The sequence below is a fragment of the Diabrotica undecimpunctata genome, chromosome 1, assembly GCF_040954645.1.
Source record: "Diabrotica undecimpunctata isolate CICGRU chromosome 1, icDiaUnde3, whole genome shotgun sequence".
Lineage (NCBI taxonomy): Eukaryota > Metazoa > Arthropoda > Insecta > Coleoptera > Chrysomelidae > Diabrotica > Diabrotica undecimpunctata.
Window position 1 is genome coordinate 129,489,842 of NC_092803.1, and position 13,038 is coordinate 129,502,879.

Consider the following 13,038-nt stretch of genomic DNA (forward strand, 5'->3'; position numbering starts at 1 on the left):
TAAGAGGAAGTTTGTTAAATGTATGAGATAACATATTTAAGGCTCTGTTGTGATCAGCTGGAGACGAGTGATCATCGGCTTTACTGCACTAATTGACAACTATTGGGAAGGTTCTTGAGGGGAATAGTAATATTAATAACAGAAAAAAATTATTGATGTAGTTTTTTGTTAAAAAATAAGTATAAGATTGTATTATGAAAAGTTATTTATAATACAGCACTGTAATTAGGTAGAATAAGAGAAATGTTTTGATGTGAACTTGGATGTGCAAAAAATCAGTACATCAATCTACATGTAGAGTCTTACGTTGCCATGTTATCAAATCCACTGGTAACTCTAATATCTTAACATATCATCATCATCATCAGTGGCGTTACAGCTCTTTATAAGCCAAAGCCTTCTTCAGAACAATCCTCCATTCGCCCTTGTCTCTGGCAACTCTTCTCCATGCTCTAATTCCGATAGACTTCAAATCATTTTCTAGGTTGTCTTGGTACCTAATATCTTAACATATAAGATCTCATAATGTAAAATAAATTTAAACCAATAACTTTTAACAAGTTTTTACCCAGAAATTTAGTGGCTCAAAACATGTACACCTGGACACTGATGATGGAATATGGATTCCGAAAACGTTTTGTTGTTGTGATATAGTCCGATTGGGTTTTTTAATTATATACCTTTTATAAAGGATTTTAATAATTTTTTTGCCATACATGGTATACAGCCAGCTACAGAAACTTAGTTTCCTTGTGGATCTAAATTAAAGTTTTAAAAGCTTAAATTAAAGCTTACTTTATTAAGGTATGATTTTATTGTTATATTTTATAAAGTCAAAGACCTTAAGCTCTTTAATAATCTGAACCAAAAAGATCATAGATTACTCCTTCCTGTCTCATATATAAACAAAAACTAAAAATTTGCTGTTTTACAGACAAGGAAGTTGTTTCTGACGTCGCCCTTTCTAACCAGAGTAGGTTTTAAAAATTCACTAATGTATTTTTTTACCCACAGTCTGGACTATTCAAGTTTTGGAATTTTGTTAGTAGTTTTTTTTTTATTTTCCATTCATTTTCAAAACTCATATTGGTATTATTTCTGTTGTTTAAAATATTTTTTAACATTTGCCCATTTATGGTAGATAAATTTCATCTTAAAGAAAAATAATCTTAAGAATGAAGATAAGGTGTAGTTTCGTGTGTGAGGAGACTTTATTTGGATGTAATATATATATATATATATATATATATATATATATATATATATATATATATATATATATATATATATATATATATATTAAATGGCCAAATACATGGCCTAGGAGGACAAATTCGTTAAACTTCCCGTGCTCGAATCGGTATCAATAAAGTGTTATGATCATTTCGGCCTATCCCAGCCTCATCAGACACTTGGGCTGATACAAATTCAAACTCGGAAAGTCCAACGAATGTCTCCCAAAACTTCACTACAACAGTAGTTAGCTTACAAAGGCGCCACCTGCTTTGGCGGTCGTGAACAAAGACGATGTGATAATATCGTTTTCTTTCTCCTCTGCGCTATGCGAAATGTGTAGAAGATAAAATCTTTTAGCGAAAGCCGCTATCGCTAACGAATTTGTCCTCCTAGGCCATATATTTGGCGGTTTAATTTAATAAAGCGATAGCGGCTTTCGCTACAAGATTTTATCTTTTACACATCTCGCATAGCGCAGAAAATAAAGAAAACGATATTAGCACATCGTCTTCGTTCACGGCCGCCAAAGCAGGTGGCGCCTTTGTAAGCTAACTACTGTTGTAGTGAAGTTTTGGGAGACATTCGTTGGACTTTTCGAGTTTGAATTTGTATCAGCCCAAGTGTCTGATGAGGCTGGGATATGCCGAAATGATCATAACACTTTATTGATACCGATTCGAGCACGGGAAGTTTAACGAATTTGTCCTCCTAGGGCATATATTTGGCGGTTTAATTTAATAAAGCGATAGCGGCTTTCGCTAAAAGATTTTATCTTTTACACATTTCGCATAGCGCAGAGGACAAAGAAAACGATATTATCACATCGTCTTCGTTCACAGCCGCCAAAGCAGGTGGCGCCTTTGTAAGCTAACTACTGTTGTAGTGAAGTTTTGGGAGACATTCCTTGGACTTTCCGAGTTTGAATTTGTATTAGCCCATGTATCTGATGAGGCTGGGATAGGCCGAAATGATCATAACACTTTATTGATACCGATTCGAGCACGGGAAGTTAAACAAATTTGTCCTCCTAGGTCATATATTTGGCCATTTAATATATAGGTATATATATATATATATATATATATATATATATATATATATATATATTTTACATACAAATAAAGTCTCCTCACACACGAAACTACACCTTATCTTCATTTTTAAGATTATTTTTCTTTAAGATGAAATTTATCTACCATAAATGGGCAAATTTTAAAAAATATTTTAAACAACAAAAATAATATCAATATAAGTTTTAAGATGAATGGAAAATAAAAAAAAACTACTAACAAAATTCCAAAACTTGAATAGTCCAGGCTGTGGGTGAAAAAATGCATTAGTGAATTTTTAAAACCTACTCTGGTTAGAAAGGGTGACGTCAGAAACAACTTCCTTGTCTGTAAAACAGCAAATTTTTAGTTTTTGTTTATATATGAGACAGGAAGGAGTAATCTATGATGTTTTTGGTTCAGATTATTAAAAAGCTTAAGGACTTTGACTTTATAAAATATAACAATAAAATCATACCTTAATAAAGTAAGCTTTAATTTAAGCTTTTAAGACTTTAATTTAGATCCACAAGGAAACTGAGTTTCTGTAGCTGGCTGTATACCATGTATCGCAAAAAATCCTTTATAAAAGGTATATAATTATTAAAAAACCCAATCGGACTATATCACAACAACAAAACGTTTTCGGAATCCATATTCCATCATCAGTGTCCAGGTGTACATGTTTTGAGCCACTAAATATCTGGGTAAAAACTTGTTAAAAGTTATTGGTTTAAATTTATTTTACATTATTCGATCTTTGGTAATATGGCAACGTAAGACTCCACATGTAGATTGATGTACTGATTTTTTGCACATCCAAGTTCACATCAAAACATTTCTCTTATTTTACCTAATTACAGTGCTGTAATATAAATAACTTTTAATAATACAATCTTACCCTTATTTTTCAACAACAAATTACATTAATAATTTTATTTTCTGTCCTGGTTATTAATATTAATATTCCCCTCAAGAACTTTCCCAATAGTTGTCAATTAGTGCCGTAAAGGCGATGATCACTCGTCTCCAGCTGATCATAACAGAGCATTAAATTTGTTGTTCCATACATTTAATAAACTTTATGGGGTGGGATGGGGGTGGGTACACGAAATATACGTTTAACACTTGTTACTGTAGATTATATTAGAGATTTAAAACATTGTTACAATAAAATAAAATGCATAACGCGAAGGAACCACGAGGAGTTCTTTTTAGGTTCGCTTCACTTGTTGAACTGCTACTCTCGCGCGGTTTCGTGTCTGCTCGGGAAGTTGACGAAGCGGCTGAGTGCATAGTACGGGAGATTAGTGGGTACATAACAGGTGGCTGTTATAGTCTCCCCCTTTGCACCACATAATCATCTCGAATGTGGGGCAAGAATCTAGTTTTAAGTGGTATTCTTCTTCGGACGTCCTCTTCTACGGATAGGCCCAATGGGTTCTGGAGGGACTTCTCCAGGGTCTGCATGATAGGGCGTCAGCGCAGATATGTGGTGCTTTCCAACAGGTGCATCTGGGTTGCTGAGAGAAGCGATACGGTCCATCACGACGCGGCACAAATTTAGATGTACGCATCTTGCTTGCATTACTTAGGACGTGAGTGTCCACGAGAACTCGATCACTCACATTAAAAGCGACGTCACGATTATGAGAGTCCTGATAAGAGTTTCTACGGTCCTGGGTTAGTTCATGCTTTTCGCGCGCGGCGCGTAACGTATCACTAAGAGTAAACTTAAAGTTTTCTATGAAACGCCTGTGCCATGAGCAAGTTTGTAAGAAACTTAAAAGTTGTTTCACGTTCTTAGGAGGCGACATGTTGAGTATTGCAGCTACTTTTTCGTTATTCGGCGAAATTCCGTCGAGGGTAATAATGTGGCCTAAGTAGTGTACTATTTCACATACAAACGAACATTTCTCCCGATTTAGTGTGAGTTTGTATAAGATCAGTCTTTCGAATACCTTCTTCAGGTCTCCTAGGTGTTCTTCAAAACTGGACGAAATAACTGTTAGGTCATCAAGATAGGGTAGTATAAAGACATCTTGCAGGCCTGATCTGAAGCGGTCAATCAGACGCTAAAAAGTAGATGGCGCATTACGGAGTCCAAAAGGCATACGTGTATACCTAAATGTACCAAAAGCTGTCACGAAAGCAGTTTTGTCTCTATCACTCTCTTTGACGCTAACCAAATGATATCCACTACGAAGATCAAGAGTTGTCATACATCCTGTCTTCTTGGCGGCATGTAAAAGATCATCTATCCTTGGGATGGGATACCGGTCTGCCCGTGTGACTGCATTTAAAGCTCTGTAGTCAACAGTCAGACGAACACTATTGTTTTTCTTCGGAACGAGTACGACTGGAGCAGCGTAAGGAGACTCACACCCACTCGCTAATAGTTTGTCTAGTTCTTCCTTAAGTTGATTTTTCTTGGTCTCTGACATCCTGTAGGAAGGAGATGCTATTGGGGATTCATCTAATAGTACTATGGAATGTTCTGCATAAGGTGTAGGTTCATCATTTGGCTCAAAAACCTTGCTAACCTTATGCAAAAGATCATTAAGCGTACTTTTTTGTTCGTGTTTAAGAACAAGTGCTTCATCATCTCGTAGTTTGATATTTTCAAATTTTACATTATTCACAGAACATAAAGGATCTAGATCAGTGTCAAAAATAAAAGTGAGTTGTGGATATTCACCAAAATAATACTGATTACTAGGTAAGGCTAAAATTATGTTTGCTTGTTGAATAAAGTCGCAACCGAGCAAGGTTCGACCGTTTTCATGGTCTGAGACAGATATAAAACGTGTAAGAATAGTTTTATGTTGTAACTTAACATCTACATCGAAAATATTTACGTTTACACGACGTTGTAGACCATCTGCTAATGTCAGATCTGCTAAATAAAATTTATTCATCTTTTAAATATTAAAAATTCCTGTACATTTTTCAAAGTAATTGCGAACACAATTACTTTTAAATATAAATTTTTAAATTAAAAATGCAACATTTTTTGTTAAGTTAAAAGTAATAAACTTTTTCAAAGGATATTTTCATACTTGTTTTCAGAATTGAAAAAATTTATTTGTCAAAAGAAAGAAAAAGAAGATAATAAACTCACTCTTTTATGACAAATATTAAATTGTAAGCAGTTTTTTAAATGCGTCTTTTCATTTTAAACTTTTTTCGTCAATATAAGGGGGTTATTCTATAACTACGTGACCTAAAAGTGGCAAAAGTAAAAACTGAATCTAGGAATATGTCGCACCAAAATCAATACATTTTGCATACGTTTAAACCAATTGGAAAACAGCTATTTTAATTTTGAGTCTTAAAATCGCTGTTTTAAAGGAAACGATGGCTTTTTCTGACTGGAATCGCTAAACACGCATTGAGTTCTTGATTTTTGTGAACGTGAAGAAGTGGTATTGAATTAAATCGGGGCTATACGGTGGATGGTTTAACAATTCAATATTTTAAAGCTCCAAAAACTCTATTGTCTTTTGGGCAGTGTACGCACTTGCATTGTCCTGACGTAGGATGATTTGCCGTTGTGTGTTGCTTTGTCGAAGTTTCGCCTTAACTTCTGGTAAACCAGCGGTTATACACCAATCAGAAATATCCTTTGTTTAATCTTCTCGCGTAATTGTTGCCACATGACTAGATTTTGACACAAAAGTTGCTACCATTTTTTTTACACATTTCAAGAACGGTTCACTTTTGTTGGTTTTTCCTCATCGTGAAACATTCACATAGCAGATTGACGTTTATTTTTGATTTTTCGACACCAATTCACGCAAACCGCTTTTACTCTTCTGTGAGCAAATGAGGAATTCAATGGGAAATAAACTTTATAAAACCCAGTTATTTATGTAGAATATTTTAAATCAAGGTATTTAAAATGCCCAAAGATATCTCTCTCTTCCGGTATGTTACACGGCTTATATATAAGAAAAAAGAAGTACTTGTGACTCGTTTGGAAAAATATATAAATATGTTTTTTGTGGGTTGGAGACAATATAACTGTATATGTGTGTGATCTTAAATGTTCGGACGATATGTGAATTATCTAAAAAAGAATTGGAACGACTATTAGTAAGCGATAGTACCCTTACACAACTCACTGCGAAACTGTTTGGATATGTAGACTGGTGTAAACTTTTTGCTGACTGGCCCTTCAATCAAGAGGAGATAGAAAAGGCAATATTAAATTCAAAAAACAATAAGGCATCTGAACCAGATGAAATCCCGTCAGAAATACTCAAATTACTGGATGAAAGGGGAATTTTAGCACTACACAAAATATTTAACTTAATTTATGAAACTGGCTGCTATCCTCAACAGTGGTTACACTCTACCTTTATTCCCCTGCCCAAGAAAGTCAATGCAAAAAGATGTGAGGATCACAGACTCATTAGCCTGATGAGTCACACTTTAAAGATATTCTTAAAAATACTACATCAAAGATTATACAAAAAATGTGAATGGGACATCAATGACTCCCAGTTCGGGTTTAGGCAAGGTTTAGGAACACGAGAAGCAATAGTAGCAACACAGGTGCTGGTCCAAAATTGTTACGATCAGAAGAAGGATGTGTTCCTATGCTTTTTAGATTACCAGAAAGCGTTTGATCGTGTCCAACACCACAAGTTAATGCAGATCCTCAAGAAAGTTGATATAGACCAAAAAGACATAAGATGCATTGAAAACTTGTACTGGCATCCAACGGCACAGTTAAAAATAGACAATTCTATATCCAAACCCATAAATATAAGAAGGGGCATTCGACAGGGATGTGTGCTTTCCCCTCTTTTATTTAACATTTATTCGGAAGCCATATTTCAAGAGTCTTTGGAGGATGCAAAGATGGGAATCAAAGTGAATGGAGTATTGATCAACAACATACGATATGCTGATGATGGTGTCTTAATTTGTGACAACATAGTCGATCTTCAACAACTTGTCACTATAATCGGAGAATACAGTAAGCGAATGGGATTAGAGATTAATACCAAAAAAACCAAATTTATGATCATCATAAGCATCAAAAACCAAGTGGATGCACTTGAAAACTCCACCATAACACTGAATACTAAGTCCATTGAAAGAGTGAGTAAATTTAAATACCTGGGATCGTGGCTTTTTGAAGACTGGGCATCGGACAGGGAAGTAAAATGTTACATTGAGCAAGCTCGACAAGCTTTTGTAAAATTCAAGAAGGTACTGACTTGTTCAGAATTCAATCTTCAACTGAGACTAAGGTTTACTAAGTGCTACGTGTGGTCAGTGCTGCTATATGGCGTAGAGGGCTGGACACTCAAAACGAGGGATATAAACAGATTAGAAGCTTTTGAAATGTGGTTCTATCGCCGTATCCTAAAAATACCATGGACAGCAAATATCACAAATATAGATGTCCTTAAAAGAATAAACCAAGAACGCCAACTTTTCGAAACCATCAAGAAAAGGAAAACGGCGTATCTAGGTCACATCATGCGAAATGAAAAATACCAGTTCCTCCAACTTATAATCGAGGGTAAAATTGAAGGCAAGCGAGGAATGGGACGCAAGAAAATGTCCTGGCTCCGAAACATAAGGCAATGGACAGGGATTAACGACATACAATCTCTGATACATATTGCAAGAAATATAGAATTAATGGAACATGTGATCGCTAACATCCATTAGTGGATTTGCATCTGAAGAAGAAGAAGTAAACTTTTTATTAGTTCAAATTCCAATATATTGCTAGTTGCCATAAATGATTGATTTTATCTCCCATAAATAATATAGTGACGATATTTAGTAAACGTCAAAGTTTTCTATAACTATAAAATAGAAACACTTTATCGATTATCGATTAATTAAAAAGAAAAATGTTTATTCTTTTTTTATATTTATTTGTCTTGCATGTGCATCATATTTTTTATTTAATTTATTATCGTTTTGGTACCTACAGACGATAAACACTGTCGATCAAGTCTAAATATTGTTTTTTTATATATATATATATATATATTATCATGCTCTCGCCTTAAAGTTAAAAAGCGTCTTGAACAGCTGATTAAATTTCTTTGAACTTTCTCCTTTCTCCTTTGAAATGATTTCATTTCGTATTAATTCCAAAGAAATTTTCAGTTGACTAATTAACTTGTTAGGAATTTTCAGCTCTTTCATATCGTAAATAGGTATAAGTTGATAAAATCGTTATTTTTTTTATTGCAAAATTCATTTTAGATATTGGAAATATCTAAACATTAAAATGAAATTAAAATTTTAATTAACGCTATAAATCAGTAACCTTTTTTATTATAGTAATATATTGCTTGACTGCCTTTTTAAAATAAACTTTACATTATAAAATGAACCTAATATTAAAATATACTTGCATAATATTCCCTATGAAGCTTTTTGCTTAAAATTTAATTGTGTCTTCCATTATTAATGCTATCTTGGATACTATATCTTGGAGAGCACTGCTGTACCTCCATAATTCTAACATAAAATAATTTAGCACTTAATTTAACTATTTATAGTATTTTTTCGTCCGTCGCAGTAATATTCTTTACGTCATCCGTACTGAAAATATGGAAGTATCTAACTACCTAGTTAACCTAATAAGAAATCTGTATGATAAAAATTCAGCGAAAGTTAAAATAATGGAATATATTCACATGCGTTAAAAACAAAGAAAGGAACTAGACAGCGTTGAATACTATCAGCATTATTAAACAATATATATTTTGAATATATAATGAGAAAAGTACTAGACTAATGGGATAAAGGAATCACTATAGGAGGCAAAAAAATCAGCAACTTACGATACGCAGGTAACACACTTATACTAGCAGCGAATGGAATGATTACCATCACTAAATGGCTAAGGCGGATAAGCGAGGAATTTGGACTTCGGACCAATACCGGAAAAACAAAAATAATGATGATAGACAGAAAAAATAATTATCTACCTCACATACACCAAGTGAGAAATTTCGAAGGGGTAGACAGATTTGTATACTTAGCCTTCCTGATAAGCTACAATGGCAATTTCTCCGCAGAAATTATGCGCAGAATAGCAATAGCCCAAACCTCAACAATTAAACTGATTAAAATATGGAAATATCGAACAATAACAAGGAATACTAAGCTCAGATTAGTCAATGCTCTTATTTTTTTCGTTGCTACTTATAACAAATATGTCAATTCTGGAAGAGCTTTATATAAAAGATAGGCCATTAACAAAAGTAAACCGAGCATACCCATTTTACCTCGGCCACATAGCTAGAAGAACAAGAACCATGGAACTATTAGTAGTAGAAGAAAAGGTAGAAGGCCGAAAAAGATCTCAAACACCAAATAAAGACTCCCTACATGAAATTGTCCATATAACACAAGATAGCAGCCAGTGGAGATAGCAAGCTAATAATATTAAACTGTAATAGACTCAAAATATTCGAAATATTGAATGTCAAGATTAAATTGTCTTAAGCACGTTCGTTACAGCTATCCGATAAAAAATTAAAATTATTTGAAATGTAAAAATAAAAATAACAATAAAAGAAACGTTAGAAGAATGATATTTTTTTGATGAATTATTGGTTAGTTGTTATTAAGATGAATGTTGGCTATTTTGAATATTTATAAATTTTGTTCAATATGTTACAATATATGTTACTTAACTGTCCAGTGTCCGTTTTATAATTTAAAGTGTTTTTATTTTTGTTAATGTAATACATCTTAAGAAATAATATATAACTATAACAAAGCTCACATTTTGGCACAGACTGATAACTACAAAAGTAGATTATTTCGTACGTAGACCTGGAATTTTTCGTTTAACTTATAATTATAATACGAAACTTCCCCTTGGGTTAATTTTTTTATTAAATAAAATAATACTTAACTTCTGGGCTCCTTTCTACCCTTCAGGTTTAATTTGTGTTACAGTTTATAGGTAGATGTTTGTTCTTTCTCCTACTGAGTTTTTAGATATCCTAATTACCACTCTTCGCAGTTACAGTATTTTATGTTTATTTTGTAACTATAAAGAGAAATTGGAAAAAAACTTTGTAATACATGGTATAAAAGAAGAGAAGGAGGAAAATTTAAAAATAAAATCAAGAAAGTTGCTGTCAATTTTGCAGGTCAAAATAAAAACGGAAAATGATATAAACGAGATTAAAAGGGTTGGAGCACAATTTTGAAAAAATAAACATTAGTTCTAATAGAGGTAAAGGAATTTAGTAAGAAAAAGTAAAAATGAAGCTAGCAAATAACAAATACACATACTTATACACTTATATTACTTAAGAATTAAATCGAGAAATAGGGCAAAAAGGGGTAGGGATAACAACAGCAAAAAGCATAAAAGAAAAAATAACAAAAGTAAAATATGTTAATTCAAGAATAATTATGATGGAATACGAATAATAGAAAAAATGTATCTAATACAAATATACGGCACAGTAGAAGGGACAGCAAAAGAACAGTTACAACGGATTACAAAGTAAATTGGATAAAGCTGAATAATACTAATCAATAACATTATTGGGTGATTGGAACACCAAAGTGAGCAAATATCTTAATAAAGGTATGCTTAAAGATTAATAGATTATATAGTACATACAAAAGAATAGACAAAGGTCATATGAAAAATTAAAATAACAAGAGAAGCATAAATAGGATCAGAGCATAGTCTATTTGTAGTAGAATTTATTAAAAAAACAGAAAGAAAAGAAGATAAAACTGAGTACTGAAAAATAGTAATATACAAAATAAAGAAGATAAAATACAAAAAAAATACCAACTCAACGCTAACAAACAGTTCTAACTAAAATTGTCAATAAATCCAACGAAATCTCTAAAAAATATTCAATAGAACAATAACTGATATGGCGGAAGAAGTATGTCAAACAAGCACATTTAACAGACAATTCTAGACTTACATAAAGAGACTGAAAAAAAAACAAAATAAAATAAATAAGAGAAATTAAAGAGAAAAACAACAACAAAAAAGGAGAAAACAAAAATATTAGAAACAATATAGAGATATTTGAGAGAGAACTGGCAAAAGAATAATTAGAGGAAGATAAAGTGGTAGAAAGCTTACCCCTTATAGACGAAACCATAAACTGAATCAAAATTGAGAGAGGAATGATAAAGAATCTAGGAAAAAATTAAAAGTAATGGATGTGGATAATATGCTAGAAGTTTGGAAAAATTTAAAATGCCAGAGGGATAAAAAAACCACTACATAAAAAAACAGAAAAAACCCAATGCGTAAATTACAGAGGATCATGCCCAGCACCAGTTAGCTATAAACTGTATACATCAGTAACAGATACAAGAAAAAGGGAGGACGTTGAACCAAAACTAGAAGAACAGGTAATATTTAAGCTAAATAGGCAGACAAATGACAACATTTGTCTGCCTATTTGAGAAGAAGAAAACAATGATAAGAAGAAAAAGAACTATACTTGACATTTATTGATCCAAGGACAGCTGTTAATTTGATTAAAATAAAAACATGAAAATGTCTGGAAGAACTATAGTACCCAAAACAATAATCAGAATTGTATAAATTACATACAAACCAGTCAAAGTCAAAGTAAAAGTACAATGGGAGGTCAAAGATCCAATGAATTCAAATTAAACAAAAAAATAAACAGGAAGATAGTTTAAGCTCATTGTTGTTTGTCATATAATGGACAGAATTGAGGGTGTTAAACCCAAAGTGATATAAGTCACGTTTTGTGCATTATGAGGAACAGAAGGTTTTGTAAGAATCTTTATAATAAATTATAAACAGATTATTAGCACTTTTTTATTGTACATTGCAGGAATATGTCTTTGTCTAAATGAGAGAATCATTAAAAATTATTTATGTAGTTTATTATTACATTTTATAGGGTTAAATTGACTTACGTTACTGCATTTGAAGAAAATAAATTTGTTTTAAATTGAAATTTAAAAAATAGAAAAAAATTAGGCATAAATTTTATATTTTACCAAAATAAATACACGAATACAATCTGTAAAGTTCTTTCTTTGAAATAAAATATCTTAATAATGTTTAATATCAACTAAATTCAGTGGGCATGTATCTTGTGTTTCTGTTGTTTCAACAAGTTCCTGAAATGAAGCATGGTTGATAGGTGAAATGCATGACAGCAAATTCAACATGTCCGTCTCCTTTTCCTTAGTCATAGGTCTTTGTCTAGGGTATACATTGTGTAGATCACTTTTTCTGAACGAAATTTTGGACTTCGTGGTTTTGTTGACTGTAAAAATAGACCGAAAAACGGAAAGATCTCATTAAGAGTTTTCTTGTAATATAGCATAAATGGTTTTCACTTCACTTATAAAATTTATTTCATTTTGAACCAGGTTCGTTTGTGACATTTTTTTCATCTTCGTAATTGCTGCTTCAAGATTCCTCGTAGACTTGGCCTAATATTTGTGTTACAAAAAAGCTTTCTTTTTTCTTCACTTTGCGATTACAAAGCGCCAATCTGCCGGAACATAAATGGCCTTATCTCTTGCGTAAGATTTTAAGGATCCAAAATCAGAAATATAAGGGAAATAAAGTGACCACTTTCCATAAATTTATGGTCAATAATTTTGCCTTTATCGCTACTTTATAGTCATATTTTAAGACAAAGTTTAAATTTCAAATTTCAATTCTGATCTATGCAAGTATTACTATACATGGTAGCTTATTTTGATACTGGTGCTTTTGTCTTCTTCTTATGGT

General features: G+C 32.4%; 1 protein-coding gene across 2 annotated transcripts in view; it reads left to right on the forward strand.

The window, feature by feature from the left end:
- Nucleotides 1–13,038, forward strand: part of SPR (G protein-coupled sex peptide receptor) — a 1,160,093-nt gene that overhangs the window by 820,541 nt on the left and 326,514 nt on the right. The window lies entirely within an intron of this gene.